The sequence below is a fragment of the Brachyistius frenatus genome, unplaced genomic scaffold (assembly GCF_029030835.1).
Source record: "Brachyistius frenatus isolate BFR_SWC_R1_liver_20210118 unplaced genomic scaffold, ASM2903083v1 Contig_1, whole genome shotgun sequence".
In the NCBI taxonomy this organism is placed as follows: domain Eukaryota; kingdom Metazoa; phylum Chordata; class Actinopteri; family Embiotocidae; genus Brachyistius; species Brachyistius frenatus.
This window is the reverse complement of record NW_027210600.1, coordinates 9,992,896-10,017,039: the sequence shown is the minus strand read 5'-3', so window position 1 is coordinate 10,017,039 and position 24,144 is coordinate 9,992,896.

Here is a 24,144-nt window from a genome sequence, read left to right as displayed (position 1 = left end):
CTTCACTGTTCTGGAACATTAGAGCCTAAACAAACATAGATCAGACGGTGACCCTCATCTCCAACTCAAACACATACTATAATCCAAAGTGCACTTCAGTGCACCCCTGCCAATACACAGCAAAATCTGAGCTTCCTGAATTCCTTCCATCATCTGCAGCTTGTTTGTCTTTTGGCCTTAGTACTGATTAATTATTATTTTTGATGTTATCTTCTTCTTTCTTCTTAGAAAAGGAAAAGTATTTCTGAACTGTACCTTTACCATTTACATTTTTAATACTGTTTTTCTGTTAGTGTGGAGTTTTAAATGTGACCTACATGCGCAGCCTAGTAAGTGTGACTCACTACCAGTGAAATGGATCCTTATTATAAATCTGTTTTACTGAGTTTAGGCAGCAGGTGGCGGCATTACATTGGTAAACCACACATTAACAGAAAGAAGGAAAGCTTGAGCATTTTTTTTCAGCAGAGCTTAAATCTTTCTCAGTTCTTTTTACACTCTGTGAAGCTGTTGTTGCAGTCGTTTTGAGTTATATGTTTGGAGAGAGCTGACTGTTTCACGGTGTAAAGCATTCCCAGGTGACAGGTGATTTATGACTAGTTCATGAAGATGGAACAATATGAAAAAGCAATTAAAAGGATTCAGCCATGTCATGAGCATATATTCTGCATGGAAATATGAAGTTATTATATGGTTAAAATCAGACTGACAGATAAGCAGCTAACATAATCAGATAAGCAACAGGAAAACATTTTTTGTGTGGTAGAAATGTCAGAAATTTCTGTACTTCTGCTTTGTGTTCCGCCCCACCTTCAACTATGTGTTAATTTCCATACCATATTCACCACATATAATATGATTGTTGTTGTTCTGTTTTTCTGCTTTGCCTCACATGACCACACTTTCCTCCACACTGCTTTGGTCTACACAATCAGAACTGTTGTGGGCGAGGGACCATCAGTGTTGTGGAATAAACTCAGGTGACTCTAAAACACTTAAAAAAAAATATTACATTAAGATTCAGGGCACACCATATTTTTATAAGAGTGGCTTATTGTATGTTGGCCTCCTTGACAATTTGTGACATTTCTAGTGTGTTAAAAATGAGGCAGGCCTGCTACCTAAAAGGTCAATAACCACATCCGTTTTTAGTCACTGTGACATTTTTGTAAGTGTTTTGTTCATGCAGCTCCAAAGAAGGCAGAGGAAGTCTGGTGAAGATGTTATCACTAGTGAATACAGGCAAAAATAATTCAACATCTGCATTAATAAGTCATGTTTGCTGGCTCAAAAACACAAGAAGAAATCTGTTTTCATTGCTTAAAATGGTGTGCTGGGTAGAGCAAGTCTGAGTAGTTTGGCTTTAAAAGCAGAGCTCCGCCTCAGACAGAGAGGAAATGGAAAGGCTCTCAGAATAGGAAGTGAGGCCCCTTGGTACGTGAGAGGAAGGTTCCAGTTGAGGGAAAGAATGCTATTCAAATAAAATCAAAAGACTGCTTGGTACATGATGTCCTCTGCATTATCACACTTCGGCTCACACACCCCCCACCTGTCTTTCTCACTACCAACACATTAAGAAGTAGCTCACTACTTCACCTTTGCCTGAGCCATTGCTGTACTTTGCTGGATTTGAGTCACTGCGGCCATTGCAGAATTTTGAGCTTCACATAAATAATAAACATATACTCTTTTGAAGGGGCCTTTGAGGGATTGGTATCAGAGATTATGGAGGAGAGGTCACTACTGTTATTTATTTCATGGGCAGTACTACAGCCTTCATGTTCTGGGGACACGTGTTGCTTATGAATGGCTGAAACAGGTTGCCTGCTAATAGAAAACTTGAACATTTTGGGAAATATGCAAAAAATAATTATTTCCAAATGTTTGACAAGAAGATGGACACTACTTACACAGACTCTAAATATGAAGGTACAGCAGGCAGCTAACTATGATAAGAAAGACACTATATCATAGAGACTTTCTTCTAGGGGAAAGTCCTGACTTGGATTCATCCAACCTTCCTTCCTGTGAGGACTGTCACTCTAAATACTTCATCACCTAACTTCCTCCATTTCTCCCGTCATAATTATTACGACCAGTAGAGGTTCTAATAAAAGCAAATATAGGTTGTTTAAACACCACTAACAATCTACCAGTTGGTAGTAGACACTGTAGTTATGCAACTACATCTTATCTTAAAAAACAGACAACAGCTTCATTTGTCTATCACAGATAGGAGACACAATATCTGCTAGTTTCTTGAAATGGCACAAGTCTCCCGTTGTCCACCAAGTACATATATTACGTAGGCCTACCAAATGCTTTGATGAAGTGCATTATAGTCCAGCAGCTCTTCACTTTTAGCTATGCTAAAGGGTCCTCCCCGCTTTAGGGTCAGGTTGTTTAATTGTTTCTGGTCCAGCATGTGGAGCCTGAAAAACCACCTACAGCTTCTCCACATATCTCTAGAGTCACACATTGCTGTCTCACATCCTGTCAAACTGTAGGGGTTTTAGTAAACGGTAAGAATGTGTTCATAACTGATGGATTCAAAGAGGATATTTTGGGGTATTTACGAGTCAAAAAAATACTGCAAGTTATACAGTTGCATCTTATACAAAAAACTTAAATGCCTGCCGTGTACATATTTTGTATGCGAGTGGAGCCATTCATATGTGTCTCTATATGTAAATCAGCAGAGAGCAAGCATTTTTTTCCTATTTAGCACAGAGTGGCCAATTGCACAATAAGTAATGATATATTGTTGTTGATGTTCCACTGAACAGATTGAGAAACTGTCTAGATCTAATAAGTTGTTGCAACTATATAATGCTGTGCTCTTTTGCCATGCTGAAAAAATATTAATTAACCACAAATATACCGTGTAAAACATAATGTTTTACTGCATCTTAAAATATGTTGATCATAGCTTAAAACTAGGTAAAATGTCTTTTAACAGTTAACAATAGAAAATGTGTCACAGTTATTCACCCAAAATGATTCACAGTGCAGACACTCCTTCAGCCAGTCATTACACATACTTAAACATGTGCAGTCAACAGATTGCTGTTAATACAAGACAGACAATTCAGAGTGAAACAACAGTCACCCTGTGCCTATCACCTGTTAAAATTCTCACTACGTATATGACTGTATGCGATGTGGCATCTAAAACTACATGCAACTACAGCACGACATCCACGAAGCTTTGACAAACTCTTGTCTCAGACGTCTTTCAGTCACAATCCACAGTGGCTCGCTTGCTACTGGTTGATTATGTTTTTGTTGAGTAACAACTTGTTATTGTTTACATATAAGAAGATAATTCAGCTGGTTGGGTGAAGCTCAGCTATGTGAATAAATGTGACTAAACATTAGTAGCTTCGGACACTTTTTTTTTTTTGTCAAAGTAGCTCTCAGAAGAAAAGGAGTTGGAGACCCCTGGCTTAAGTATTGTCAGACAGAAGTTCATAAACGGCTCAAGCCTTTTAGAGTTGTGCATGTGAATTTAAAATAGCTCTGTACTGATTTTTGCAAGGTGCAGCTCTAGGTTAATTATTATTATCATCTACGTCGTCTCATTTGTGAAGACGTCATGGTTGACCAATATATTGTACGCGTATCGTGACTCATCATTCAGCAGCATTCATTCAGAGTTTGAAACTTTACAATTTAAGTGAATATTTATTGTAAATTAAGCAGAAGTTAAGTTTTTAATCTTAACAAGTATTTAAATATAAATATACCAATGAAAATGTGTTTAAAAATGACAAAAACACAATCACTGTACTTTGCATCTCTTTTCTAAAACTTTTCTCATTCAACATTAAATGAGATCACCCAAAGCCAGTGGAATAAAACAAAACCTGTCAGTTTCAGATGTTACATTTCCGTTGACACCACGATTATGAATTAACCAACCACACTTTAAGTACAATTTAAACACCATCTTGGTAGACCCTCAGGAATAATTGTCATAAATGATGAGGTGATTCAGGCTTTGTCAGACATCTGTCTGACTTTTGGCATCATAAAACACTTGGAATAAAACAATAAACCTATGAACTTCACCCACTTATGGGCCTGGGCACACAGACAAATACACCGGGCCAGAAGAGACACTGAATGTCAGCCAGAGTTTACTGCACATACTAAACCGGTGTAATAAAATAAAGTTACAAAAAAACAGACATACAACATAGACATAAAACGCCTGAGATAAACACATACCAAAGTCTAAAATAAATGATGTACACTATCGTCTGGCCATTTGACTGTGAACTCAAAAATTGTACATGGACTTACATGACCATACACATACACCAACGTAGGCAAACTCACACCAACATATATAGTGAAACAGCTGATGCAATAGGATATACAACCACGTGCAACCACATGGCCATATAAGCACTCTGAGTTAAAAAGAAAGTGTGACTGTGTCAGCAGACTCTTTGGCCCAAAGGGGAAAAAAAGGGTGTCAAAAGGCCACCGTCTTAACCGTAGACCTTTCGTTTTTACTGTATTAATTGTGCTTACAATAACAGTCTTCAACTACAGTCCCGAGGAAAAACAGGTCGGGTAAATGTAGAAATGAATTAAAGTAGATAATTGTTACCTTTGCATAATACAAAAATACACAATATATGCACAGATACACACAGGACTCTCCTCTATACACTGTGTTTACCAAGAATATCCACTCATTACCTAAATGTAGATGATTGATAGTTCAGTGTCCCTAAATGTTTGGAAGCTGCCTTCCCTCTGTTTCTTATTTTACCTGTAAGCAGTCAGTTTAACTGCTGTCTGGCTATTTGATTGGCTGTTATCATCATACATCTGTCCCACATATGTATATGGGCTAGTTCAGGAGGCCAGTGTCAACAATATATCTGACCACTGGACCGTACCAACGACACTCAGTTAGAGGTGTACCAGACTTTTGTCATCATGGTAACAACGATAAGCACATGGTTAACACCAAAGCTTGTAATTAACCTTCCAGGGCACGAGAAGACAGTGTGTCAGTGTTATGACTTTTCCTCCCTGGGTGTCAAAGACCATGCGATTTAGATTTTTTTTTTTTTTTTTTTTTTAATACATTTTTAGGGTTAGGCACCAATTGGTCATTAGTCATTAATTGGATATTTGGCCTCAAAAAGTGGCATTTTTGGAGGCGTGTCTGTTTGATTGACAGGCCTTTGGTCCAGTCAGGTTTCGGCTTTTCCTTCTGACTGACCAAATTTGGTTACGTTTGGCTCCAAATTACGTCTGGCGAGGGCCAAAATGCACATGGCAGTTCACAGGTCAAGTGGGTCACATCTCTGTTGGTTGCCGCTTGGTTTGATCCACCCCACTAACCCCAAACTTTTCTCCTTACACTTACTTATTACTCTCTAAACTATGTAAGGCCACTTACTGTAACCCTTTAGCCTACTGGTAGATGCGGTTCGATCTGTTAAGGGCCCTTAACACATATATCTAGGACAGATGTGTGACAAAAACCGCCTAATCAGTTTTTGTTCCTGAGTGACTCTTGTATTCAATTCTATTTGATGTGTTGTTTCCCTTACTGATACAAAGAATTTACCGAGTCATTATTTTCACTTCTCGTTGATAGGTCATGATTGATGTCAGTTCTTTCCCACAGACTAAAGCTGGGGAGCTATGGTTATCACTCAGGGAAGTAGCCAAAAGTGCTATGTGTGTTAAAAGTTCCCCCCGAGAGATAAGTGCTGCCGCCATTTCCACTCGTGATTCAGTCTTTGGCCATCTTCAGTTATTTAAAGAAATCATTAACCTCAATGTTCATCTGTTAAAAGAAATCGGATAAGAAACACTTAGTTTTCCACTGCCAGTGGTTTTTTTTTTAAGTGCAATGCTTTAACACATAGAGATATCAAAACAAAAGCAACATCAATATTCAAGCAAGCCCCTCAACATAGAAGACAGGTCAACATAGAAGACAGATCAACACTGAGACGACAAATACAGTATCATTTCAAATGATCTGCTTTGGTTTCATATAAGGTATCCTGCGTAATCCAGTTCTCAGTTTAATGAAACTAGAGACAGATCCCCTTATCACTATTACATTTCCCTGTTTCCCCAGTAAATTCCTTCCAGAGTGGTAACTCAGGTTTTGATTAATCAGGGTTGTTTTTTCACAGTAAGAGAGCAAACACCCTGCTCTATATTTTATACATTAACACACATACAATATTTAAAAACAATGAAATCAATATTCTGACAAATTTAAATGCATAGAAAGATGTGTATAAAAAAAAGTGTGTGCGTATGTCTTTTTGTGTGTTTTGCTCAGTTTCACAATTTCCTACACATAACACTCAGAGACTCACACACACACACACACACACACACACACACACACACACACACACACACACACACACACACACACACACACACACACACACACAAACAAAGCGTGACCCTGACCAGCAGCTAAAACTGAATATAACCAAGAGGAAGTTAACCTTTTACAAAGCTTCCACTACAACAGTTCTGCTATTTGATTATAAAAGCGCATTTTGCTAAAACAGTATTAGGCTTTTTTTTTTATGAGCAATTATCTATTTGTACATAAATAAATTACTTGAGGAAGCTCCTGCTTGACAGAAGTTCCATAAGCAGTCATCGTTGTTTTCACATGGGTCGGACAGGCCAAAGTCTCCTCGCTGTCTGTGATTGCTGAGCAGCATGTGGTGCTTTTGTATTGTTGGCTTCCACTCACTGCAGTTGATGGCATACAGTCCTTTTCATAAGACATCACTGGATCACAACCACAATTCAATGTGAAGTATGACAGCATGCCCTTGGCATGACTGGGCGGTGTGCAAATAAAACATCAGTATTCATACAGAGCCTACATTATTACCACAGATAACAACAATATTACTGTACATAATAGCATTTGTCTAAGCTTTACAACCCGTTCTGTTCACTTACTTACTTTCTTAATATAAAGGGTTTGGTCACTTTAAACAGACAGTCTTTAAATTGAGGTGAATCTTTGTGTCACTGACTGAATAGCTCTTAGCATCACAGCTTCTCTCTGAATTAGAGCATTGTTATCAGCTCAGCTGTGATTAGTATGTTACCTCCTCATAAAAGCCTATTATCAGAGCTTGTTATCAGCTTAGTTGTGTACAGAATTGAATGTGGCACCTCTGACTAGCGAGAGACTGAGCATAAAGGTGATAAAATGACACAATTGACATGTAGTCATTTTTACAATTTAAAAATATAAATAAAAAACATAGGCCTATCTGTCACATGGAGAAACTAAGTACAGCCCTCGCAGTCCAACAAAATGTGAGAGAACAGAATTGTTTGGCCACAGTAACAGAAGACACACTTGGCGCTGTCCTTGATTCAACTATGGACTCTGCAACAAATCAAAGAGTGTTTGAAGATCTGTCGGATCTGTCTTATCAATCAGTCTGAAAGTTGAAGTTGAACAGGAAGTGGATGTTAGCAAAAGAAAGGTACTACGAAAACTTACAAATTCATCAAGGAGTGGCAGGTTATTGAATGGCCTAAATTTCCTTGTGGTGGTGTTGAAGTATATCAGCTTTATCCATAGACACTATATCAACAAGTTGTTGAAAGTGTCTGACCTTTTTTTAAATTTCATTTAATGTTGGAAAATGACACTTTCTCTATTAGACACTGTTTCCAAGATGATCAGTTGTTTGCTTGTCCAAAAAGCCAACAATTTCCATTAGATGTTTTTTCACATGACTGCAATACCAGTGTCTATTACAACAATCTGTCAAATGGCATTAGTAATAATATCAAATGTATGATTAGGTTGTTTCCATCATGGAAAGACAGATCTCCTTCCCAGTTTATTCAAGATCACAGGATCGTTATGACATTACTGAACATTGCATTGCTCTCCTTTGTAGTGCTCTGTCATAAAATCTGTCCTGTCGGCTTTTCCATTTGTGTGCGGTCATGTTGGACTGAGACAGGTGATGTCATCAGTGCTGTAGGAGTCTTAAAACAGTGATTAATGACACATGCATGCTCACAAACAACTCACTGACTGCTTGATTTCCTCTCGTGACCCATAGAGATAATTTGATTTCGGGCATTTCTTGTGTTTTTTTTCTTCCCCTCTTCCAGATGGCCTCATTGATAATCAGACAGTCGGTTGTGCTTCAACAAAAGACCGACCTGTCCTGTCAGGTGAGAGTCAGTTACGCTGCACTGACTGTAGGACATGTCTATGACGTGCAGAACAACCTTCAGGGGGTTAATCTACAGATACAAATATTTTATCTGCTCTTCTCTTTCTAACAAAGGGGCTCAATAGATTTATTTCTAATTGAGTGCCCTGTTCTCTGACATCAGTTTTAGACCTTGTAGTATACAGTATATTTAACGAAAGGATGGGATAGATGTTGAGCAACTTCAGTTATTCATTCTGCTCCTGGCCAGGCTAAATAACATCCTGGGAAATGCCTTTTAAAAGGAAGCTAAACATGTTTACAAAAACAGTTTTGAGGTGAGTCGCTTTCACTTGAATCTGGTAGGCGGAGGGTTACGTACAGACAAGAGACTAAGTGTGCTCCTGCTGAGAGGTTTGCAGCTGAATGTTTTGCTCAAGAGCTGAAGACTTTCTGTTATGTGTATTTCTCAACAAGGTTTCAGATCCCCTCTGATCAAAGCTATAACTATTATCAGCATTTTTATTCTAATTATTGTACTTTATTTAGTGTTACAATGTTACAAACAGTTTTGTGACATTTCTTAATCTCTTAAATCAGATAGTATCCTTGATTAAAAAAAATTAAATTGAACCTAAATGATTGCTCTAACAATATCAATTTGATGCTACCTATCATACCAAGCCAAGTAAGACTGTAGCAGCAGAAGGGTACAGAGGTACACTGAATTGAGCTAGTGTTTTTTTTTTTTTGGTAGTTTTCATTTAGTTCAGGGTTTTTTTCAGAGTTTAAAGAGTTACATTTAGGATAATGCATGACACAAACAGTCAAAAGTCCACTTAATATACATTGTACAATGATATTATTATAAAGTGTATATTGCCACTTAGCAGTCACTTCCTTGAAAGTTTGCAATATTTTATATTTCGATTCAAAAAGAAGGGAGGTTTAATAGAGGCCAAAACTGTACCTCTCGTTGTACTAAAGTGACAGTTAGTCAGTGTGTTTTTGTTTCAGGGTTGACGTGTCCTGTAAGAAAGCCGCAGTGCTGGAGGGACCGTAAATGCAGGAAAATTACACTGCATGGTAATGACATACATACTGTAATTTCATGAAATTCATATACAGTAACTGATACAATACGTGAGAAGCAATACAGGCTCATGTGATGTAGACCCAAATCAAGAGATTGTGGTCATGAGTCACTGTACTTAGTTCTTTGATATTGCCTATCCTCATCATGTGAGCCTGTGTCACTGCGGTTTGACACTGCAGTCTATACCACACGGGCTCTCCGTAGCATCACAACCGGGGGGGGGGGGAATGGACTGTGAAGTGGTAGGAAACAAGTATATTGTCAAGCCTGGAAACTTCTCTGTAATTTCCTAGCCACTTGTAGCGACTGCAAACTGAATATATGTCTAAGATGTTGCACTGTTGTTCTGAAAGAAAGCTCAGATGGAAATCTCAGCTCATGATGTCACAACAACTAAGCGTGTTTTTTAAAGTAGAGTAAAAAGATACTATCCTGCTTGCCATTAATACTCACACGACTAAATTCTCAGCTAAGGAGTCAATTTCATGAAAATAAACAACCTGTGTAAATATTGTATTTGTTTGTTTTTCCGGAAATGTTTTTATGTTTCCTTTGATCACATTGGTGTTTCACTTAGTACCCATACTTGGCTGTTATAATGGAGAACACACTAGTTATGGGTTGCAACTGGCTTCCTGGCACATTTGTAATAATCATTACAATTTCTCAACAAGTTGTACAAACATTGCTCAGTGAGACTTTCAATACCCACTGTTTTTGCAAAGCCTTCAGAGAGTCACTGGTGACTGATTATTTCTGTGAACCCTGCAGTTCTTGGATTTCTTTGCTCATGACGTCATGAGAAAGCCTTAATTCCCATCAGCACAGATCTGGGAGAGACCTTTGGTCACAATTCTTGTTTCGTTCACATGATAGATTACTGTAATAGTGTAGACAAAACCGGTGTCTTACCTAATCATCATATTATGAAAACTTTCCATTTGACAACTGTTTCCAATTATTTTTGAGGAATTGACATTCCTAAATAGAATGGCCTTTATAATGATATAATTACTTTAAAGAAACAAACAATATCAGACGCAGCACATAAAGACACGTAAAGATATGGATCTATCTACTTTGTAACACAGCTGCCAGCCAGAAGGACCAAAATTGTGCAGCTGACTGTTGTATGTTACAGTTTTTACCTCCATAAGAGCTGACCAGCTGACTATTGGAGAACAGAGTGGAAACACTGACGCAAACTCTCAAGGACAAGAATTGATGATAAAAAGGGGACTGGCAATGAACTCTAGTAAAACGCCCAACCCTTTCAAACTCTTTGGCAAAATGTGTAAAAGTCTTTTTATAAAAAAAAATGTTAAAGCAAGTGGCTTAAAGTAGGCCTAGCTGCATTTGTTTAAGCACTGTACTTACGTACAGTTTTCAGGTAGCCTACTTTACTCGAGCATTTCCATTTTGTCTTATTTTGTATTTCTCTTCCACTACAGTCAGCGGCAATTGACATTTTACTCGGTTGCATGTATTTGACAGCTACAGTTGTGACAGCTATTCATTTATGGACTGGGTAAATGAGCATAAGCTAAACTTTAAGTCATTTTATGTTGAAGTTATGTTACTTTGACTAAAGGGTGCAATAAATAAGATGCTAACCAGTTCGCTCCAGTCCGTCCCGTGTTATACTGCCACTCCACGCCTCAGGAGGTGATAGTGAGTCACTGTAGTGTACAGTCTACCTTTAGCCTAACATGGAGGGAAGAAGTATTGTAGCCTATTCTGACTTCTTGTTCTGATGAATGGAATTACTTGAGTTTACAGTGGTGTTGTTTTACCCCACCGGAGACGGCTCGGATCGAGGTTTGAATCCGAGCTCGCGCTGTTTCTTCTAGACCGGTAAGTAAACATGTGTTGTTGCTCATGTTAGCTATATGTAGCAATAGTTTAAAAAAAAAAAAAAAAGGTAGCATAGTGTAAAGTTAAAATGTTAACTTTAATTGTTTGCTGATTCAGTTCAGACTGTTCGTAACTCGCTTCATGTAGCAAACAAACCAGGCCTACTGACCCTGTTTGGATGGTTGTAAGCTGATTTTTCAGTGCAGCTAATGGAAACACAAATCAAAACACATAAAATACATGCTTTTGTTGTAACTCTTTTCTTTCTGCTAAGGTCTTGCTAAAAATGGAGATGAGCGAGCATGTAGTATAAACTATAGGTTTAGCTAATGACCAATTTTTTTCAGTCCATCCACTATTGTGTCCCTAAAATCTAACTCTACAATCATCAGCTATCAATCAAAGCTATCTTCTCTAACAGCAGCACAAGAATAAGCTAAATTCGACTAAACTCTGAGAGCCGGCCTGTGAGCAGACTGGTGACTCATTATCACCGCTTAACATACGAAGTGGTAGCTATTAGTAGATGGGACCTAAATACTACATGTTGCATCTTTAACTGAAGCAGACGTATACTCCATCCAACACTGCACAATTTATACTTCATATTGTAAGAAGATTAAATAAAATTGTAGGTAATTGTCTATGGCTTTTCAGTCAATACTTGGTGCATTTGACTGGTCTTTCACTTTAAGTTCAAGACTGACTTTCCACTGACAGATCTGAAAAAATGGTACATTCCTTAAAGTTTGTCAAGCAGCAGCATGAAGGGTCCCAACAGCTGTCTTCATGCTGTGAGATCAGCTCTGCTCAAACCAGCATACCACACATTCCTCACAGACTCACCAACTTCGTTCATGTGTGTGTGTGTGTGTGTGTGTGTGTGTGTGTGTGTGTGTGTGTGTGTGTGTGTGTGTGTGTGTGTGTGTGTGTGTGTGTGTATCTTCATCTCTCAATCTCTTTTAGTCTAGTCCTCTTCCCTCGCCTACTCCCACAGCATAGATGTGTGTGTTTGTTCGTTTGTTTGTTTGTTTGTGTATGTTGTCTGTAATGTGAACAAGTCAGCGACTCAGTGCTCATATAAGATGATCTGCCCGGCCACTTGTTAAACTGCCAGTCAAAACACTCAGTCCATCCTACTGCTGTCTTTTAAGAGAAAGCGACACCTTTTCACGAGCTAAAGTTCATAGTGAATCAAGAATTATGATTTTTTTTTTTTTTTTTTTTTTGTTTTGGCTGTGTATGCTTTTAAAGACAGAAGTACCTGGTAGCTTCATTGTTTTAACCCACGAGCCAGCATGGAGATAAAAGCATTGTTTTTTCAATGTACCCACATACACAAACACAGACTGCTGCCTGCATCATTTCCTGCCACTAACGAAAAACAGGTTTCACCTACTGATGTCATAAGGCCTCGCCTTTGTCAAACTTAAGCAATGTCAGGTCACACCTTAGAAGTTGCCTCCAGGCTTCACACACACACACAGAAACACACATACAAAGACAGATGCACGCTAACACATTTGTGGTATATCAATGTAATGTAGTTGTAGGTTTTTAATTTGCTGCCATTCTGTATGCAATTCATTTTTGAACTCCCGTCTTTGGTAATGCACCAATTATAAGCAGTACCCTAGTAAGTGTTGTTATTATGTGTGACTTGCACATTCTGAGTAAATGACAGCATGTGAGTAAGTGTTGAAGTCATAACATTTTGACCCAGTTAGAGTCACAAAGAAGGCAGAATGACAGGCTGAAGCCTATAGAGGAGGAGTAATGACCTGGTTGTAATCTGAGGATGATTAATCAAGATATTTCAGCAGATTGGGCTGTTGGCCACATTTTCCTTGTATAGTGAAAAGAGCTTAAAAAGTAAGCCACAACAGCAAATGTAAAATCCACTTATAAAAGACAAATAAGTTCTAAAGAAGAAAAGATTTGGTGCCTCAGTCCATGTACCTGTTCACTGGAAATAAAATGGAAGTCAGAAATCTGGGACTTAACACATAATCAAATAACAGTGACAATGACAGAGCCTCAGGTGAATTTTTAAACAATGAAGTTATGAAGTGTCATCTGACAGAATCAACAAACTGGAGAAGCAATTGAATGAGAGCCTGGTGTTACTGTCTGTAAGGAATGATTTCTTGTCAAGTCATCCCAATGGGCGTGGACCTCGGGCCGTCTCTGAAACTATTGGAGCAGCGTTTAACCTGTCGGCAGGCATCGACCACCACATTTGCTGAACTCTATCACTGCTGCAACTACATTTACAAAAAAAATGCTTGACTTCATTATCGCCATCAGCTACTTACACTGGTTGCTGACTGGTCTGCCCTTCAGCACGGCTCTGCAAATGTCAATGCAAGCAGGATTTTCTGACTTTACAAACAGCCAAGACAAAGGAAGCTGCGAGCAATAGTCTGGCGAAGCTAATTGAAACATGCTGGGGGGTGGACAATATTTTGGAGTGAAAAGAACAATGTCACAAATATACTTGTTCTGTCCAGTTAGTCTGCAACCTTTGCCAATGTTTATGAGCACCTAGTGAATCTGCAGACATACAGCGAGACATCCATTCATCTATCCGGGGCTGGATTTACTAATCACTTAATGATTTACAGTACATGTATCGAAGCCATGAATGCTTGGTGTAAACCAATGTTTGCCAAATATTCTTTGCAAGTGTTAGAAGTGTAGACACTTTTTTTTAAAAGCTGTGTTCCTTAAATGTCGGTGCAGTAACATCCGTGAAAGTGTGTTTTCTTCCTTCATGATTTACAGAGAAGATCTGGAATGTGACATATAAACATGATCTTGTGTTTTTACCATCTACGTGAAAACACACTCTCTCTCACACACACACACACACACACACACACACACAACTTTCCCATTACATCTTTACACTTCCATACTGTTTCACACAGTTGACAAGAGCGTCTTTCAAATATGAGGAGTGAGAGAGACATTGTGTGAGAGTTACAGCTACGGTTGTGTGTGTTTGTGAGTGAGTATGTGTGCGTGTGTGTGTGTGTGTGTGTGTGTGTGTGTCAATAGTGCTGTAGTGGGAAATACAAAGTGTATGTGAGAGAGAGGAAGAGCGCTAAGGAACTGAGCAGTGGAAAGAGGAGTTCCAGTGCCTCTCCCAGTATTTTCTGTCTAATGTGGCTTAATGTTAGTGACTTATTTATCTAGAAAATGTAAATTGTGTACATACTGAGTACATACATGCATGTGTGTTATGATATGTGTTTGTCTTCCTTCTGATTTTCAAGCACAACTTGTTAACTATTCTTTCCAACAGGAAAAATGTAATCTTGTCATTATGATGTGTAGTAGCAAATGTATGCTTGCGCAAGTACATTAAGAATAAAACAATAGCAGAAGTTCATCCAGGTGGGACACCTTTCCCTACCAAAACACGCCTGAGTGTTTCTCTGGGGCCTGTTTTCAAATTCATTGAATTCTTTTTTTCCTATGGTTAAGTCCCAACTCGCTCAACAATAAGACACAAGCAATACCACCAATGCGTTTAGGGTCACAGACAATTTTCAGATTCATCGTCCAAGTAGTCACCTGCAAGGTCTTTTAATCATTTATTGAAATAGCTCCAGTCAATGTCACATTTAATGTGATATCCCGTTTTAAATGTCTAAACTGATTGATCTCATGGAGACTCACATGGACAAACAATTCGACTCTCCGTGTGTCAGCTCTTGCATATTATTACGAGACACATCTGTGAAACTGCTTTCCTCGCTCAATCTGATGTCTCCCACTCTGTGAGTGTGTGTTGTTCCCATAGTGCCGCCAGGAACATACTTTTCCTTCTAAAGAAAAAGGAGAGACACAGTGCGGGGGAGAAAACGCAGGGTTTAACATTGCCATGGTATCCAGATAGAACAGAGGGATCAATAACCGTGAATAAGGGTTTGAAACATGGAAATGTTTATCAGCTGAGTCTGGCATGCAATCAAACAGGATCACGAGATAAGACGGTTGAATAACATTTTTTTTTTAAAAGCTGACGATGTCATGACGTAGAAAAGGACTGTAAAAAACACATCCAAATATTCACACCCCCATTCCAGAGATTGTGCTGAAATGTTTTTGATTTAAGTTACTACCAGGATGTAGGCAGTATCACTGAAAGTGTTGTATTGTCCTAACCTCAACTGCTAAGTGAAAGGTTAAGACTTCTGCTCTGGTTTTAAGTCGCTCAGTTGCTGAGATATTCCTTCTACAGGCACACAAAGGGATACAAAAAAAAAAAAAAGCTTTAAGCACAACTTTTTCGGTATCTTTTAAATGAAAGTCAGTCAAGTTCTTCTTATCTTACTTGGGGCTCCTGGATGATTTCCTCAAGCCTTATCTTTGCTCTCGAAGGTGCCCTGAGCCCCGAGTCTTCAACTTGCCATCTCTGTAAGCCGTAATCTATGTTGTCTTAAAGTTCACCGCATGAGACTCTGAAACCAGAGGAACAGGGCAAACCTTAAAAAAGGCCATGACTTGTTAAGCCCCACAGCAGCAGTCTTTTTTTTTTTGTCTGACAGAGTTACAGGATGATAAATGAAGGTTAAAAGCCCTGAAAACAGAACCAATAAATACTTGGCATGAACAGGAGTTAGTTCATTACTGATCATTTATCATTTCACTTCACTTCACTGAAACTTTATTAGCAAGAAAGTTTAAGGACAAAGCATGTCCCTCAGTTAAAGTCAATGATACATGCAGTACAATGAATGCAAAAAAACCCTGCATGAGATATTTAGCATATTAAACTGTGGTGTGTAAATAAAAAAAGAAACATACTGCACAAAAATGCCGGTTCTGCAAGAGAGATGTTATGGGGGTTTGAATAAGCTCCTGAATCAGAAGAAAAGACTGGAATTTCTGGGGGATTTAATTTGCTTTGTGTTTATATATACTTAAGATTTACAAATTTCTCTTTGTCTTATTAACGCGATTAAGTCACGATCTCAATACACTATTTATAGTTCTTTAGTATGATGACATACTATTGTAAGCGTCAGGATAAAGTCAGAGTACTGCTTTTCTGTTATTCCTTAACAGACTTCAGTTTTGAAATAGCCCTCGCACACTCTGTATCAGCCAGGAAACTAGTTTTACTGGCAGCTGCCAAAAAAAAAACATTTGTTTTCCTCTTCTCTCTTTGTTTATATGCTGCACAGTATCATATTTATGCATTCAAAGGACAATTTCATTCAAATCTGTTTGTAAAACTTAAACACTCTCTTTTAATGTAAAATGTTCTTGTTTTTGGGGATGCTTTCCCTTCACTTTTAGGGCAGGTTTCAACTTTTGGGGCAGGTTAGAAACTTTTGGGGCAGTTTTGCCATGAACCGGAGCTCATTTCCTGGCAGTTGCTTCAGCGTGCATTTCAGAACATTTTGTTTCATTTTCCGGCTGTGGCTTCCCGTCTATCCCTCCCCCCTCATTCTTCTGCCTCTTTTCAACCTGGCTCTGTTTCTGTGTGAGAAGGAAGAGTGCTGGTACTCTGGAAAAGTAGGAAGGGAAATGGAGGAGGGAGAAACTTTTGAGAAATAGCTGAACTTAAGAGAATTTATTAGGAGTTTCAGTGTGTGTGTGTGGGGGGGGGGTGCTGTCAACCAAAACAAGCGCACATATGAAGGCTCGGGTAAAAGAAAAGCTATAAACTGTCATGCTCAGCTCTTTCTATTCTACTCTCTTCTATTGATAAACATTTCTCAATACTGAGGAGTACGTAATAAGAGAGGCGTAGAAAAATTCTCCCAACAGACTGCCCCTCAATAATTTCCTGTAACTGAGAGAATCGAATATCTTTGCTTATATAACCCAGACACATCAGTTGAGAAACTAACTACATCCACTATGCTCTTCTGTTTCTGGATGCAAAAACCGACAGCAAATTAGAGTCAGCAAATTTCCAGTTAGCGGTAATCAAGATAACTTCTTCCTGGTAGTTTTGTTCCTCGTAGCCCTTTATGAAGTCTGTTCTGTTTACTCTGTAACAATAGTTTTAGAATCTTGCATTTTTAGGTGCTTTTCAGCAGCACTGAAATCGGGAATGACCTCCCAGCTCTGGCAAAAGAGCCCTGCAATTAAAAAAAAAAAAAAAAAAGAAATCCCTAAGATTAAAAATACCAAAAACATCTGTTGAGTTTTTGCAGCTAAATGTGTTGCTCAGTGGACACAGGACGAAACCTGGAAGGCAGCCACTCTCCAGCAGGAAAACACCTCAGCAATGAGTCATAATGTAGCAACCAACGCAGACATCGCCTAACAACACACACCGGTGACCTTGAACTAAGACAGAGCCTGCAACACATATACAAACAGACCCAGAAGGGTGAGGCCTCAAACTTGCTGATGAAGCATTTACTGTGGCAGGGTGCTGAGGTGTTTAAAAGGACAGCTTAGTAGAACCATATTGTACTGGGAGAAGGTCAGACTTATTGATACTTTTTGTGATGTGTGCACTAAAAGAGCTGGATGAGCGTGGCGACTATTAAAAGTCAGGAATGGAACCTTACACCTACTTTACAAACTCCACCACACAATTGTAATGTTTACATACTGTATGTTTACGAATAGTTGTCTGCACAACAAAGATGCAATTTAGAAAACATAATGCATCAACAGCTTTGTGTACTTATAGGGAATATAATAATTATAACTTCCGCTAAACATTGTCACTGCACCACAAATAGTACACGTTGTTCAGAAACACACGCGAGCCTTTCAAATGCTTTAATTATGACTCGTAGTGTGACGGTTGTTGCAAAACTGCTGAAGAAGCTCCATCTTGCAACACAGCTCAGATCATTTTGTCTTGCACAAGTGGTTAAATTCTGCCAGTTGTTCCTCCTCTCCTTTGTCCTTTCTAACTGTCTGTTTCTAACTTCACCCAACGAAATTTGTTTGGGATGTGGATGAGAAATGTGTGGGAGAAAACATACTTTCAGAACAGAAACACCCACATACATATGCTACACACACACGGACACACATAAACACACAATCCAGAATGCACTCTTTGAAGAGAAAGCCCTGAGGCAAAACAAGGCAGATAAACAACTTTTTTAAGTTTCATGCTGGAAGACACTGGCATTAATTGTGCTTTCATCCTAGATTACAGTTGCAGCTGTTGCAGTAAGATTTCAGTTTACAGTATAATAGTTGCTGTTCGGCCCACAGCAGAAATTCTTCCAAAACAACACTTCTGCATTGACAGAGGAAGCAGGACAGGAATGTCATAGCTATCGATGTGTTTTTGCAAAACATATATTGAACACCTAATATTTTAAAATATGAACTCCTTGATACTATCACACTACATTGGTACATTATGGTTTATCCCTGGCAAAGTTTCAAGTCAGAAAAGGCTTTTCGTCAGGCACAGCGGTCTATCTGAACACGTCCAACCTTGCAGAGTAAAGAAAATAGACATTTTAAAGGTAACATTCGAGAAGTGCAGCAAGTCTTTGGCTTGGACTCACCAGAAAGATCCATTTTGACTATTGCTTTCGACTGCTTATATGCATCACGCCTAAGCCCGCCTTTAGAGGAAAACTTGCAGAAGCAAGTTTAACTAGTCGCGCCTCATTCTCAGTCCAACATTTCTTTACAATATAGAAAATTTCAGGCTTAAAAGTGAAGGTGACTGTTGTCAATGGATCATCCTTAAAAGATCTTTTTTCTCACTAAATCCGCTGAGGAGGTTCGGCTTTTGGTTTATTTGTTTGTTAGCAGGAAAACTACCGGTTTAATTTTCAACCTGCAAGAGTGGAGCATGAGCCAAGGAAGAACGCTGCAGATCTAAATCACAGGGAAGATGATGACTCTCCGTCTTTCATTAACATTGTGAGATGGAACATTTGGGTGAATAAATGCAATACATGTTTATCGTGGATCTTGTGTGCCACATCTGATGCCCCGGTAAACGTATTGTGTCACTTCCTCTTTCTACTGCTCTGTGCTCTGCCGTTCACGCGTTCATCTCCGAGCTCATACATCTTATCTCACCAACACTACATCTCTTCGTGTAGTGGCTAATTTTGACGCTTGTTCGACGCAAGCAGCTGTGTTGCAAACTTTCTTGCTACTTTAACGTGCTACATCAAGTCCGCTACTTTAGCTGTTAGCGATGGACTCTCTCCCTCGGCTTCTCTTCGTCCGTTCTGCTAAGTGTGTCCCATGCTCAGTTTTTCCCCTTCCTCCTCTGGTGATAATGGTAGCTAGTTAGTTGGTAGAATCTAAATGAATCAAAATCTAAATTGACCATAGGACAACCATTCACGCTCAATGTGATGAACTGGTTCTCGGTGCAGGGGGTAAACTAGGCTCCAGAACAGGACAGAGAGCCTATGCAGGCTAGAGTGGGCATGGATAATGGATGGATAGATGGATGTAAGAGTAACACACTTGTGTTGTCATCTCTTATGTCATCAGTTCCCTCATCACGAATTGAGTTTCTAGTTTTATAACCACATTCTTCATAACAGATGTGGATGATTAACGACACTCACTCATGAAGAAAAAAAGAAAAGACCAGAGAATAATTGAGATAAATGTGCATACTAGAAAACAGGGTTTCTTTCATTTTTGCTTATTAGAAAATGTGGGTTCCCGCAATGCTTGAGAAAGGATAACAATGGACGAGGATTGTGACATGACTGTTTCATGTTTCCCAATTGCTCCTAATACTGACTCATACAAAGAACATCTTCATTAGTCATCATTTACTCTGACCTGCTGGATTACTGGTAATAGGGTAGCATATGGACTGATGTTAACAGAGAGACAGATAACTGTTACAACATATGGGAAACTCCAAAGTGCTATATACTGCAACAGGGTAAAGTGTGTGTAATTGTTTGAGTAGTATATAGATTTTCTTTACCTTATTTGTCCTCAGAGTGGTATGTGGGAAAATGCAGTGTCATACTGCAACAACATGTAATAGTGGACACATAACATACTATCCTGCAGATATTTATAGTCACATCAATTATACAAAATATATTGATTTATGTTATTTTCAGGTGGCATCATAACATCTACGGGCAGTGGATGAAAAATAACTTCTGCGTTTAGCGAGCTTTATGTTGAATTAATGAACAAAAAAATGCAACACCTCCTCTTCCGCAAAGCAGCGTTGTTTATAACACGACTTCAGCCGAAAGCCCTCTATTATTGTTTCTTTTAAATAAAGACCAGTTTCGTCAGATCAAATTACCCTCGTGGGCACATTTGCAGTGCAGTTTGTTCAGTGGATGATTTCCAAAGTCCAGTGTCTGTCAAATTATCCTACAAAGAAACATCCTTATCTGCTACATGGCATAAAGAATACAAGATAAAGACAGAGACAGTGTGTGCCTGCTATATACAGTCTCTGGAGAGGCAGGTACTTTCCCCAGTCATAATGTCAATACAGTCGGCTGATTTAAACCACTGACTCACTTTCACTCCTCCCTCCTCGTGCTCCATCTCTTTTTACCTTAATGAATCACCCATTGAAATCAGAGGCATGAGCAGCTTGGACTCATCATATTTCTGTGGAAGCCATATTACCTTTACAAAGTGACTCCACAGCTGTTGCTAAGTAACTGCTGAACCTGTGCCCAAGTATCACTTATTAGAGGCACAAGATGGTCAGACTGTATTTGTCAAGGTGAAACTAGGCCTGAGACAGAGGAATAAAGGAAATTAAAAACCAGGAGAACTAATCTTGGTAGATAACGGCTCTAAGATGAACAACCTACAGTGCAAAAAAAATATATATATAAGAAAAGCACATCTTTAAAAGAGTATTATTTTCTATCATCAGCATCAATTTCCTTTCAACATAATGGAAACCTCAGCAGCCTCTAAGCGTCTTCCTGTATTTTGACCTCACCTGCTTGTCATCATGAGCCAAATGACGATGACTTGGCAGTTTACAGCCATTAATGGTGACTCAAACTCCTAAAAAGTTCCTCTAAGTTTCCCTCCTGTTGGTGTACTTGTAGTGTTCCTGGAAAGGAATTGAGAGGGATGCAAAATATACCCGTGCAGTTTTGTCACAAAAGTCATGTACTTATAATAGTTCAGCTATGAGACTAGAAATTATAAGTTCTTTTGAAGAGCAGCACCGAAACAGAGCTGCATCTGCCTTTAATATTGTATATTATTGCATAGTACAAATTATAAAATGAACTATTCTGAACTTTCAACAAGCAGGTAAAAAGGTAACTTTTGAATTGTCATTACTACAGAGTCTAGTACACTGAGTACACTAATGATCTGAGGTGCTTGTGTTTCACCACACTATTTAAATTTTATGTTACTCCAGACTCTACTATTTAGAGGGATATTGCAGCACGTAATGTATATAGGTATAATGTACTTTTTTTTTCCAATATATTAATTTGGCAGTTAAAATGATAGGTTATAAAACATGAGAACATGAGTTGTATTGCTACACTGTAGAGTGTAAGTAGTTAATCTTACAAGCAAACTGATTGCCTTAAAAAAAAAAAAGTATGCTAATGCTAATTTGCTATAGTACACTTACACTTTTGATTACACTCAGAATTACTATTTCAAACAACTAAAGCTTTCGAGTGAAATACACTGTGTACTTTGACATAAGTAGAAGTATGAACATTTATTTCGACATCAATAACTTGAAAATTCTGCTAGTGACTAAATACAAATTTTAGTCAGTTTAATCCATCCGTGGGGCAATTAAAAAAAAAAAAAGAAGTGGCCAAGTTTGTCTAAAAGCAAAAAAGTGGAAATCGTACTGACTTTCTATTTATATTTTCAACTGATAGTCACTTAAAGCAGTTCAGTGTAAAAGCAGACGCTACATGGTTGCTGAAAGCCTGTTGATGATCCGTCGATACAGCTTAGTCAGACTGCAGTTATAGGAATATAAGGCTATATTTTGTATTACCTGCACACTTAGACAGCATATGACAGCAGTTGTCTTTATTTACTTGCCAATCTCTAGCAAACAAGAAGACTTTTGGCTTTTAGAATATAAAGTTGTTTCTCTCTAGTTTCATGCCAGAGGCAGAATTTTTCTTTCTGTTTTAAGTCATCACAACAAAACAAATGATTTCAAAAAAGTGTTTGATTTTGCTTAATGTTATAACAAGAATTTCATATTAATTGGGTTTCCTTACAACAGAAAATGTAATTAAGCATAGCAAATATATGCTCGTAAAGCCCTGGACGTCTGGGCTTTCGAGGAACAATCGCAGTGTCATTACTAAATGTTTAAATACCAAAATGCACTTAATTTATGATAGTTTTTAATAAAATAAGAGATTTTTGTTTAAGATTTCAAACACCAGAGCTAAACAGTTTTCAACTTTGTCTTACATTCTCGTGTTTTTTCTTTGTTTTGTTTTTGCTTTTATTTTCACATGGATCAGTCACAGCTTTAAAAACCCTTACCTGTCATTTCTCGTATTACAGATTTTCCCACAGTCAATTCATACATATACAGTCTCTTATAAAGGTTACTGACTCAGCAATTGTGATCATGTTCTAACATGTTACGAGGCTGAACCGTAAGTACATTGGCATGTCACTCCAGAAAAACCCCAGTGGAAAACTTGGCATTGAGCACTCACTCACTTAGTCACCAAGGGGAAAAAAAACAAAAAACGTACACAACAAGCCACCATCGGCAGGAATGTTCTTCAGAGCCTGTGTTTGTGTGAGCATGTGTGTTTGTGAGAGCCCCTCCCTGTTCGAATGACTCTCCGTACAGCTGAGGCGCAGCAGAAGCCAGTGACTGCAAACACAGAAACATACATGTCACTGCAGCCACCTTTCTTCCCGTATATTTCTGCCAACGTAAAGTACTTTCCTGCTGATGAGAAAAAGTGAGTAAGGCCACTTTTCCACACCCTGTGGACAGGCTCATAAGTATCTAATGCTGTCAGATTTATATTTAGGCAAGTTATTTATATCTAGCTGTGGTTATTATTAGCTGAACATGAGAGGCCTGTTTGGCTTTGGTCAGTCCGCCAGTGTGTCCATCTGTCTGCGTAAGAGGCCCGTGAGTGGTGATGGTGGAACTTGGCGGTGGGTGTAACTCTCATTGAAACCTTCTCACATTTATTAAGAATTTAATCAAACATCCAAGCGTAATTTAAAAAAAATGAAATACAAAAATATAATACAGTCATCAAAAATCAAAATAAATATATTTTCACCAACAAATACAACAGTGACATTACTCATAAAATCATGAAAAACAAACTACAATCAGAATACTTGAGCCTTTATGTCAGAAAACAGTATGTTCTATTTGAACTAATAAGATTCATATTGTCATGCACAGGGAGTAAAAAAAAAGTACGTGAGAGCGAGAAGAAGTTTCATATAGCAGTGAAAATATGTGGTTGTCGCACACCACAGTGTTTTTTGAAGCAGAAGCAGGAACTTTGTTTTAATTGTACTCCATTTCTATTCTGTCACATTTTGGTTTTATGAGCTTTAGTTATGAGTTCTTGAAGTTAATAGATATACAGAGCCACCCAAAACACCTACAAAATGAATGTGCTTCCTAGTGCATCATTAATTTTAGTTTGGCCATAACTTATTCTACCTGTAGTGGGAACATTTTACTTTACGATATTTTCTGTTGTGATTTTTCATTCCTGTTACTTTTAATGAAGTACTTCAATCCTTTTTTTAAAAGCCATTGCACACCAAACCATTCATTCTTTGGAAATAACTGTCAAATAACCTCATCATTGGCTCTACAGACAGGCTTGATCACATTTATAGGATTCTTACATTTTGATAAGACAAAGAGGAATATTTTTGTAATCCTTGTGTAATTGATGTTTTGGCTTCCGTTTCTGCCGTCCTTCTCCTTTTTACCATCACGCGTTACTCTTCTACACTTGCACAATATTTATTAGAACGTATGTGCTGTCATTGCCAGGACTGAATATGACTCATGTGAGTGGGTGACGCATGTAGCAG